Source organism: Melospiza georgiana, chromosome 7 (genome assembly GCF_028018845.1).
Source record: "Melospiza georgiana isolate bMelGeo1 chromosome 7, bMelGeo1.pri, whole genome shotgun sequence".
Classification (NCBI taxonomy): Eukaryota; Metazoa; Chordata; class Aves; order Passeriformes; family Passerellidae; genus Melospiza; species Melospiza georgiana.
The window spans coordinates 8,717,039-8,729,374 of record NC_080436.1 but is presented as its reverse complement, the minus strand read 5'-3'; the positions used below and the strand labels follow the sequence as shown (position 1 = coordinate 8,729,374).

Genomic DNA, 12,336 nt, shown 5'->3' with positions numbered 1-12,336 from the left:
AAGATTCTTTTTGCCTGAGGTAAATAAGTACAACTGGTGTGAACATTTGCCATAGTGGAGGGGGAGCAGTGACACAGGATTAGAAGGTCCAATCCAGATTTTGAAGATAAGCACACTGAAACCAGTAAAACTGCAAATATTACTTGGAACAGCAGAAGGCAAAGCCTGCTCTTGATGCTGCTTCCAAAGACGTGCTGCCAGCAGAGTTTTGCCACCTCCACCTGACAAAAGCCAGTTCATGGTGAGAAAATTCATGATAAATATTTCATTCTGTGCTTAGATTTTATAGAGTATAGCTGCTAAAGGATTAACCAACATTACCAATAAACACAGTGAAAATAAGAGGGAAATCCTACTAGCAGTTTGTGGTTGGCTTGTAAAGTGTGTTAAAAACCCAATAAAAAGTTGAGTGAGCAGTGCTTGCCCACCAAAGCAGCACTCCTGGCCTCCGGTCAGAAGGCTACAATTTTGAAGACCCACAGGCTACTTAGAGTGGCCATTTATTGGGAAGATTTTCTGTAAAGTCATGCAGAAACACCACCTGATGCTTCAGAAGGAATCTCTCAAGGCCTCTGTAAGAGGCACCATATCCCACAATCAGCACATTCAGCACACAGAAGTAAAGCACTTTTGCCAAAGTGCTCACTTGCCAAATATCTTTAACTTTTATTGGATTCAGGAAAACTATAATTATCTCGAACTATATCACTTAATAAAAAGCCTTTTATAATCTCCTCTCCTTTGCTATATATTTGCTTCTCCTCTTATGCTATATATTAAGGAAGACTATAGGGCTATGTCACACAGAAGATATTGAAAGCAAAGCCATACATAGTTCCATTTTCCCTACAGTTCCCTAAGATGCCTTTTGCTGAGAATATTATGCACATCTCACAGGCAATATCTGGGTTTTACCATGGGGAAAATTACCACAGCCAGCCTTATACAGTCCCACAATGTAAGCTGCTATTTAGTCCCTGAACTTCACTTCCTATATCCCATTTAACAACTTATCATCCTTCTCCACATTTTGTAGAAAACTCTGCCCACAACTCTAATTCAAGAAAAAAACATGATAAGCAAGACTCAAACCAGAAGCACAAGAGGTTTTTCAAGTCAGATTTTTACTCTGCTTCCTTAGGGTGGTGCTGCAATGATTTAATTATTCAGGTGATGCCTTGGGAAAGCTGACTTAGAACAGAGGCCAGACAGAGTTAAAGAATAAAGTAGGGATTTATTAAAAGGCCTCATGGATCCACCTTGGGCAGCCCAAGAGCTCAGCCAGGGATGCACCCAAGGCAAACCCAAAATGCTCACAAAAACATATGTGACACAAAAGCAAAAAATATAAAATGCCTTAAAGTATGATCAATTCTGTCAAAACTGAAATAGGTTAAATATTAATTAAAATATATTTTGTTCATTTAGCTGAATATTTTGCACTTAAAATGTTCATAATTAATAACATTATTGCTATAATGCAATTGGCATAATTTATCAAGGTGTCCCTTTAAAAATGTAGGCAAGGACTATATCAAGGCCTTTCTAGCATAAAAACAAACTTATTTTTTTGTGTATTCTAAAGAAGCTGCCACAAAAGATATCTGCTAAGTGCTTCAAAATCAGAATCCTCCATATCAAGAAAATCTTTGTTTTTAAAATAATTTACTACATGTAAAATCATAATGTAATGCAATTCCAATTAATTTTCTTAATTTTCTTGCACAGTCTCATTTACTTTTGAATCTACTTTAATTTCAATGTAGAAAGGGACATATTAATTTGAAATTTGTCTACTGGGAATTCATGCACAAAATTATCTTACAGATCTTACATGGAATCTAATCTTGGTAGAAATATCACCACCTTTGCCACCCATCAAAACCCTCAGTACCTCAAAATACCTATTTTGAACCGCAGTGTTTTCCACTGTAAGTTGATTTTCATGGTAAGGTGGCTCAAGAGCAGCCATGTGCATCACACCACCAGCAAAACAAATAGATCTTTATTAAAGAATAATTTAGAAATTGATGATGCAATCTGCACTTTAATACAATTGTGCTGCAAATTGCATGTTTTCCTGTTACAAAAAGATTTGTTACAAATATTTATAAATATTTGTATTTAAATATAAATATTTCCTATTCTTCGACTTTGCTATCTAGATTTGCCTGCAGAAGGAGGGGTGGACTACTCTTCCCACCAACGATGTCCCCAAAATTGTGCAGTGTATTTCCACTCAAGCAAAAGTGCCAAATGCCCAAAAGAAAAAGGTCATCCCAGCAATAGCTGAAATGATGGAACAGCCATTTTTCTTGATCTCCTGCACACTTTGTTAATGATGGACTGAACAACACCGTGACTACAGCCAGCTGACAGGAATTCTAACCTGATTAAATGTCCCGCTATGTTTTAATACCCTTAAATGGAATTTTTATGGCCTGTTCTGCAAGCATATTATTATTACAGAACCATCAAAAAAAACCACAGACATCCATAATAGCTCATCAATTTATAGCCAAGCACTTTTGACCTTGAAAAATCAGCTGTCTTTCAGATTAACACAGCTATGTTTTGAGCAGAAAAAAAAATAAAAAGGAAGCTATAAAATGACCATACTTATTTTTGTCACATACCTCCGCTGCAGTGGGGAATAAAGGCCATACTACTGGCTTTTTATTGATATTGCTGGCCACCTCTGACATCAGAATTAGAATCTGGGAGACCTATTTCTAGTAAAAATCCACTTAAACACTAACATTTCAGCTGGAGCAGGTCACAGGATGCACTGCTGGTGGGAAGGTGGCGTTTAGCCTGATGTGCCCATCAGTGGGTTTTCACATTTCCCGTCCTTCACAGAAGACCTCAAAGCACTTAAAAACCTGGCCTGGACCACAAAACCCACCCACAGAGCAGGTCAAGGGCTCTTCTGGGAGAAGAGATGAAGGAGAAGGACAAGTGGAAGTCAGGAATTCCACATCCCCATCTCTGGAGTAGGTGGTGGTGCATACAGATAGATGAATAGGGCTGAAACATTCAGGGAACAGAACTACACCTGTACCTTGGGGAATGAGGCTCCACATTGGTGGGGTGGCAAAGGAATGGGCAAAATGAGGATGAAGGTTGTTATGAAAGATGAGTTGTCATACTAGAAAAAAGCCACTAATGGGCTTTCTGAAGGACTGGTCTCAGGATCTGAGACAGGGGCGTGCTCCTTAAGGCAAGAGGAATGGCAAATCATTCCAGGCCATAGAACATTTCCATTTATACCTAGGGAAAAGCTCGGGGAACACAGTCTTATAAGCAGGATTTTAGCTTACCTTTTATTTTCATTTCAGTATCAAATGGCTCACAATTGGTTATTTCCGATAACCTGGCATAAATAACCAAATGTACCTCCAAACACCTCTTCCCTAGCATAAATAACCAAATGTACCTCCAAACACCTCTTCCCTAGCATAAATAACCAAATGTACCTCCAAACACCACCTCAACACTGGGCTTCCATTTCCCAACTGCCGGGCCACTGGGACCACAGGAGCCACTTCTCATGCCTTCAAAGAAACCCTTATTATGCACTAGATTCAAGACAGATGTTTGACATTCAAGCTTACCAAGGTTTTTGATTAATGGAGTGTAATTTAATTGCCTTGAACTTGATCTAGTTAACTTTAATATTTACATTATTACTTTGGACTATGATAGACTTACAAAGGAATTTTTTTTAAACAGACTTCCATACACTTTTGGCAAGCCTGAATCTCCTTTTTTTTTCTGCATATGTTCCTTCAGAAAGCAAAGACAAAAATCATTCTTCTCCATATTCTGTTCTTTTAAACAGACTTGTTTGGAAAACTAAGCCAATTATATATGGGTTTTTTTTAAGACAGATCTTCCAGTCTCAATTTCTTTCCTTTTGTCTTTACTTGGCTTGTTGTGAAACAATGAAAGTAAGATTCTGCTTCTCCTGCTCTGTTTTTTTTTTTTTTTTATCCTTTTGTCTTTAAAAAAATTAATAAAAAGAAACATCAATAAAACAGAAAAACGAGAACAGTACAAGAAATACTCCCACACAAGGCTTTCAATGCTCTTCCAGTTGATTAACAACCTGCCCGTCCAATCAATTAAAGATTCAATCAAGACAGGCATCTTCCATTTCATTTGTATAATGACAATGCAGCATCCAGGAGAACCATCATGGCGCCAGGTGACAGAATCTCCCTAGTACATAGAATATTAACTTCATCTGATCTTATGATTACATTGTCTTTTAAAGAAGACATTCTCAGGGGAGGCCCACATGAGCATTACTCACACTGATATCGATATCAGATGAGGTGAAAAGAGCCAGACCAGCACTACAAACCATTCTAGTTTTGTCACTAAAACTCAGCTATTAAAAGCCAAAGGCAGTGCTGGTATCTCCCTCCTGGTCTGAATCTTATCAAGTAAAAATTTGAGAATTAAATGAAAAGTTTAAGGTGCCCTTCTTGGACACATTAATGATTTTCTGTGAGATCTATAAAGGATTTTGAGTGGAGACCATTATTTAGCAAGGATAATTTAGAAGGAGTGAAGGTGGAAGCAAAAGAGTGAACAGCAGAACAGAATCCTGCAAGGCTGTAATTTATAAACAAAATCAAGCAACCAACAAAACAAACACCCCTTACATACAAAAATCAGCACTAACTGTTCCTTTGTGATATTCCTAAATTTTGATTTTAGCTAAATGCCAGTCTCCCCCAAACAAGCAGTAATGATGTCAAAACCACCAAGCCCTCCTGCAATCATCTCTGACGCTTTATTAGAAGTGTCTCAGAAACAACACCTGAGCAATTTATCCTCATCAGAGCCATCTCATATTTGTGCCACAGAGAATGGAGGGAAGGAGAAAAGGAGAAACATCAACACCAAACCTGTTCCTACAAACCATGGCAGGCTGCCTAAAGGTTTCCAAGGCTTCCTTGGATCACAGAAGGCTCCTCTGCTCTCCCAGGGACAATTTTTCCAGAGCAGAACAGTGACGATCAGTCTGCTGCAAAGGCTTGTGCTCTGTTGGTGAGGTGGCACTCTGAACCATGCAATGAAACATGCACCATCCTCCCCAGAGCAGGTGCTCCTCTGCACCTGGGATTCCCACTGCACTGCCCAGTGACTCCTGGAGAAATGAGAGCAGTGCAGGGAGATAATGGAACCCAGGTCTTACACAACAGTAAGGGAATAAAGACTCTGATTTTGGTTGTTTTTTAAAGAGACACCCAGACCAGTACAATGTTTTCCTATGTCTTGAAGCATGTGAAGGGAATTCTTTGGAGATGAAATTGAGCAAAAAGAAACAATCCAAGAGCCAAAACTTTGCTCACTTGACAGGACTTGGCCACAGATGCTACAGGATAATCTTCCCTTCTGCATATTTAATGTGAGACTAACATCCTCAAAATTCCCTTCTCCCAGGCCTCTGTGGGCCCATAACACTTTTTGATGTGGATAAATTCTCTCAGAGTATAAATATATATAGATGGGATAGTATAAATATCCCATCTTTTGGGGTATTTAGCATAGCACCAAATAATCTTCCTTCTCTCTAGCACCTGCACTTCCTTTTCTACTACCACCTGCAGCATTTCCTACACATTTGTATTTCTCCTATTTCAAGTTGTAATGCTGGAGGAAAGTAGCCTCCTTAACCCAGAGATTTCAGCTGGGTTGAATGCAAAAATCAGACAGGAAAAGTGCACAGTAAAACTGTTTAATCTCTGTGTTAAAACCTTCTGAAGCTCAGTGTAACTACAAGCTCATTAGATGATGTGAAAAAGAGGTGGCAATAGCATTTGAATAATAGTGGGAGAGGGTAAGTTTGATGCTTCACAGTAAAAACCTCACAGTTTGTATGTTTTACCCTCTTGTTTTGCCAAGTTGACTAAGGCTGATACTTTTTGTTCATACCTCATAGCCGGCTAAATGAAGCTGACCACAACTTACGTATTTATTTCTTTAAATTGCTCTTTTTCCTGTATTGGGACCTCCCCAACACATCACTGCAAAGGTGCACATAAAAATCTGTTGTTCCAAAAGGGTTTGGGTGTCACAGCACACCCTCAGAGGGAGCCCCGTTTGGAAAAACAGTTTGCAGGGGCTTTTAATCCTTATTTTCAGTATGCCCCAACTGATCATAGACTCACAGAGTGTTTAAAGTTGGAAGGGACCTTTAAGGATCATCTAAATCCAACTGCCTGCCATGGGCAGGGACACATCCACTAGACCACGTTGCTCAGAACTTCATCAGCCTTGGACACTTTCAGGGATGGGGCAGCCACAGCTCCTGGGGAAAACCTGCTCCACTCCCCCCACTGATTTTATTTTTATTTTTTTTCCTATTATCCAACCTGAGCCCGTTCTCTTTCAGCTTGCAGCCATTCCCCTGTGTCCTGTCACCACATGCTCTAGTAAAAAACCTCTTTCCATCTTTCTTGTAGGCTCCCTTCAGGGACTGGAAAGCTGCACTTCAGGTCACCCCAAAGCCTTCTCCTTTCCTGACTGAACAACCCCTCTGATCAACACTTGGTGTCCCTTCTTTGGACTGGCTCCATGTCCTCCTGTGCTGAGACCCCAAAGCTGCAAGCTGGGTCCTTTGATCCTAAAATTGTGACTAAAAGTGCAAGAAACTTTGCCACGGCCCTCCTGAGTGCTGTTCCTGAGTGCTTCAGCAGTTATCTTGCCAATGAACACTCCTAAGTGAGTGCCAAACGGGATAAACACAGCTCAGAAATGCATTTGCACATAAAAGGTCAAGGTTACAAACAAAGGACTGAGCTGACTGAATCAACTCCAGTAACACCTTGGCTACCAGAATAACACAGAGCCAAGACAGAGATTGTGCACACAAGCTCTTGGAAAGCCTTTCCTTACCACCTTCCTACTCCTGAAGATTTCAAATACCTTCCTGGGAGGTGTTAAGTTAGTTTTATGATAATACAGTCTGCTAGGTAAACAGCCTAGGCTATCTAAAGTGTGTATTGTGCATATTTAGCTCTTTGTCATAGATGAAGCAATTATACTGAAAGCAAAATCTCTTCACACAAGAAGATACAACATACAAACAAATCAGCAACTTCCCTTTTCTCCAAATTGGGGAAAAAACACAACCCAAAATAAACCAAAAAATTCTCAAATCTACTTTTTTTAGATAAAAATAGTGTGTGCCCTAGCAAAGTTCACAACCAGTCCAGACTGGTTATGCTCTGCAAGAACTGGTTCCATTTCAGACACACATACCCAAATATACACCCAAATATCTCTCCATTTACCTATTAGCATTCACAATTTAATCTTCATTTATTAGGTTTTCAAAAATAAGCCTTGACTTGCACTCTGAACAATAGCTGTCTTTGATATTTAGCTTTGTATTTCTGATGGTTGCTTTTCTCTCCACTTCCAGTACTAGAATAGAAACACAATAAAGTCTCATTTTAAATATCAATTTTAGCAATTCAAATTAAAACACTAAAAACTTGCACTGGCACAGTATTGTTTCAGAGGCATTTTGGACTCTATTCACTGAAAAGTCATCAGAGCAGCATTTTACAGAGCAGATGATTTGTTTTCAAAGGTAAATAAAGGTGAATCTGTGGTTACGAGGCCATGAAGGGATATTTCACTCCTTGCCTACATGGAGAGCCCTGTTCCCCTTGTTGACAGAGCAGCTTTATTGCAGGGCTCTGAAATGTGCAGGAGTTTCAAAGGGACCAGGTTAAGGGATAGATTTGCTGAAACCATTCAGGCCAAAATAACTATTTATCCCTAAGTTCAATCACACATTGCCTGACAAGCCAAAAGCACGGCTTCTTCTAGAGGCAGATGCTCCTTCACATCAGCACTAAGTCATAATAAAAACTATCCTTAACCTTACAAAAAGGGACAGAAAAATGCTGCTGTGTTGTGAAAATCACAGGGTGTGAGGAAATGGATTATTTGAAGAAAAAAAGAGCTTTTTGCAGCCTGAACAGATCCTGATTTCCAGTTGCTTTCCAGCTCTACACCAGCATAGCCCTCTTGACTTCTGGATGTTATTTCCAATTCATGGCAACAAAAACAAATAATAGCACACAATGAAAACTAGCTACAACCACTGTAAAAGGGAGCAAGTTTCTGTATCAGGATGACACTGCTCCAAAACATCCAATTCAAGGCAAGTTCACGGTTTCCCTCAATTTTCTGTAAACATATTCTAAAGAATTTAGTAGCAGCAAAAAGAACTGTCAGAAAAATTGCATTTAATGGCTAAATTCTATGATCATTACCATCATTCATTTTTTTCTATTCTGTTTTCCACTTGGTAAGGAATAAAAGACAAATTGCATTTCTTAACACTGAAAGAGGAGGCACAATACTGGATACAAAATTCTACAAACACTGAAGGAGCATGATGCTGCAATTTGCTGGTGCTACTAAAGAGCTTGAGGCTCACTTTCCTTCCAAAAACACATAAGAAAAAATATACTGCAGTTCTGTAACTTTGATATGCTGGCAAAAGGGACCAGATCAATAAATAAGCTGTGTAACTTCAGTTATAAATACTACCTAGATATTAACACAGTCTTTCATTTAACATGCAGCTCAAGACTATTTCCTCCTCTAAGATTTCTTTTAATTATATTCCCGTGCATTTTATTACAAGTTATCAAGCACTAATTTCCCATGTTTGTTTCTCCCAGATAACTGCAGGCACCAATAGTGTAGTGTCCTGTGGTTTCCCCCATCCCCCAGATTTTTCTCCTTTGTTATTTTAAGCGAGAAAAGCAAGGCATAAAAACAAATCAAAACCACAATAAACATAATAATGGGCACATTTTCCACTTCCATGTAATAGGTACATTTTCCACTTCTTTTAGAAAGCATGTACTAACACATTATATAAAGCCATAACACAAAAAAATTGACCTAAAATCTTGGCGAAACAATGTGGGGAATGGGTGTCATTTCCAACTAACAACAAAACCATTTCACATTCAGCCTCTCTTTTGGTATATTTTATTCTAAAGACAGATTGGCTTACTGTAGCAAATGCATGTAGGATCTGTTGTTGTGGAAATGGTTGTGGTGCTGCTGTTAATGAAAGGCGTACCCAGGGATGGCTGGATGGATATCAGGAGTTGCATGCAGGGTTTTTACCTCAGTCAAAGGAACTGTGCTGGGGTTTGTGCTGAATTATTAAGAACAGTGACCATCTGCATCCACAGATGTGCAGAACAGATTGTACTTCAGTTTTGAGAAGGAATTCATGGTTCTCTACTCCAAATTTCTTGCCTACCTTTTAAAAGGAAACAAGTCTGAGGAAGTAGACCCTGATTTTGTGGTGCAGTTCTGCTCTCCCATCTACCTTCCGTGTTTTGGCCATTACTGCTACTATACTTTTACTGGTTTGATCCCTTTGTCCAGCCTCTTCTCCTGTGTTTGCTTTTCCTTGAAGTTCAGAACTATTTCTTCCCACAGCAGGGACTGTGAAATTTAGAAAATAGATTTTTTTTTTCCTAAAATACTCTTATTGATATTTGTCCCTCATGACTGTCAGCTTTTTACCAGGATGTGGCTAATCCAAATTAAATCGACTGGGCTGACTAAAGCTAAGGGAATGGCTGACCTGTACCTGAAGGGGTACAGAGAAGGCCAAAAGCACTTTTTCCATTAATTAACTGAATGCAGACTGTGAAGGTGGCCAGAATTGATCTGCACTGCTTGTGCTCAGGGAACTGAGGATCTGGGGATAGGGGTGGTTGAGATCCAACCAAATCCACCAGCAACAAGAAGCCTTTGATCTGCTACTTCTATTCTACATAATTTCTAATTCCTGTTGGGCACAAAACACCTGTCCAGCTTCCCATTCTCATGGACTGTATTTAAATTTATATTTATTCTTTATAGCTTCATGTTTATCAGAATGTATATAAACAAAATATACCTAACAGTCAAAAATCCTTATTTTTTTTTTTCATTTTAGCACCAAACCACATTTTCAAATGCTGGAAATGAGTGTGGTGATTTTCTGGACTGTAACTCAGTGTCCCAGAACACACTTATTAACAGTGAAAGGAGAACACTTAAATCTGGCTAACAACACTTCAGCAAATCAGCACTTAAGAGAAGCACATATGGTTCTGCCTTCTGCCTGGCTCCACGCTGCCAACAGGAAGAGCAGGAACTTAATTTAATGTTGGCACTTAATAGGAATCTATTTTTTTCTCATTAGCAGAACTTGGTTGCTTCACATCTCTGGCCCAAGATGGACAAACTTTGACTAGAGTGACTAAGTTCCCAACATAAATAGGAAGCTCTATTAAAAGTAATTACAAATGTTCATGCACGCCATGGAGGTCAGTGCAGCCTGGAGTGGTTAATCTTTGAGCTATTTCATCCATTTGCTTAAAAAAAAAAAAAAAGTGAGTAGAGGATTTTATTTTGCAATGAAGAATCTTCTAAGCATTTCAGGATCAGGAGCGGTGTTGAGCTCCAAACTGATTATCCCTGTGTCTCCCAGTAAGGATCCACATATCCATGGGAAGCAGTCAAACACCCAGGGGAATTCAAGCCCTTGGAACACAAACCCTGTGAGGAATCACTGAGGGAGCTGGGGGTGCTCAGCCTGGGGAAAAGGAGACTCAGGGGTGACCTTATCACTCTGCACAGCTCCTGAAAGGTGCCTGTGCTCAGGTGGGGTTGGGCTCTTTCTCCAGGCAGCACTGACAGAATCAACACTGACAGTCTCAAGCTGCACCATGGGAAATACAAGCTGGAATTTTTTTTTTAAAAAAAGAAAGAGTGATAAAGTTCTGCAATGACCGTCAGGGGAGGTGGTGGAGTCACCATCCCTGGATGTGTTTAACCAACTCTGGATGTGGCACTGGGTGCCAGGGTTTAGCTGAGGTTCTGGGGCATTGGGTTGGACTCCTGATCTTGAAGGTTTCTTCCATCAAGTCATTCTGGGAATTCTGTGAATTCCATGGGACAGAAGGTCTGTTTGCATGGGAAGAGGCCATGTGAATCTGGGAGAGCAGCCTGCTTTCCTCCTGGAGCACAGTCCATCTCCTACTAGATGGAGTTGCACTGACTCATCAATATTACTTTCCTGTACAATAATATCATATTCAAGGAATTTTTTGATGCAACCTAGACTTGCCCCAAATTAGCAGAGGAGGGGGGGAAAAAGTACACTTCTAAAAACACTTGACATTCAGCAATCAGAGCAGCAAAGCTGATCCTGCAACTAACCCCCTTCCTCAGCCCAAAATACCTTCCAAATCCCATAAATTCCAGAAAAATTAAAACATATCTGCACTGTTATGACCTTTTAGCCCTTAGACTTTTCTATGCCAAAGCAAGGAACATTAATAGTATGAACGTGCTAGCAGGGAGAGATACTTTCTAAGAATTGCAAAGAATCATAAAACTCAAGAAGTCTTTGAGTAAAAAAAGAGTTGAATGACAACCTGCAACAGTTTCACAATCCAATATTACTCTCTAGGGAAGATTATCATAAGTGAACTTTCTGTACAAACATTTATTAGAACTGAAATCCATGTGACTGGAGTGTATAAAAGGTTTTACGTGGAACTGACAGCATATTAAGATTTTCAGGTTTATATCCATCTTTCTCTAAGATTCCAGAAGAACAGACTTATTTTTCCAAGTCAGAAGTTGATAGTTGAGATTTTAAAGAAAGGAAACTCTATAAAGAGACATATTAATATTTTTATTTAAATTAGCTCACAGGTAAATATCCTCCTTTATCTCCCTTCTTTTAAATAATCAACTTTAAATATTTATGATCCACCAAAGGATTTAGGAAGCTGAGCTAAACCCTCTAAATGTCTTTATAATACCATTTGATTTGTCAGAATATTTAAAATAACATGCAGAAAAAGAAGGAATTTCCATTCACACTGGATCAGTGCCTTAGGGCTCCAAGATCTTTAATACTGTGGCTGAGTTTGCAGCTTTGGAGCTGACATATGGGAGTTCAAACTTTGAAAGGATGCAGGCAAATGTATTGGCTATCACTTAAGTTCTAATAAGCTCTGTCCCCTAAAGACTTCATACACTGCACAGAGGAAAAAAAATATTTCATATACAAAGATAGGCTAGAGCAAAATAATTTTTCTCTGTAACCTGAGTCAGACGTGACTTCTTTAGCATATTGTGTGAGTCACATTTTGAATGTGTGGTCCCAGCTCTAATTAACACCCGTGACAATTACTGATTTTAATCTTGCTGTACTATTTTAGCTCGAGCCCAGACTGCTTAAGAGACTTTTTTCTTCCTCTTTTGTTTCCCAAATTAATT

At 39.3% G+C, this 12,336-nt stretch overlaps 1 protein-coding gene across 1 annotated transcript in view; it reads right to left on the bottom strand.

The window, feature by feature from the left end:
* ADARB1 (adenosine deaminase RNA specific B1) overlaps nucleotides 1–12,336 on the bottom strand; it is a 342,687-nt gene that overhangs the window by 83,052 nt on the left and 247,299 nt on the right. The window lies entirely within an intron of this gene.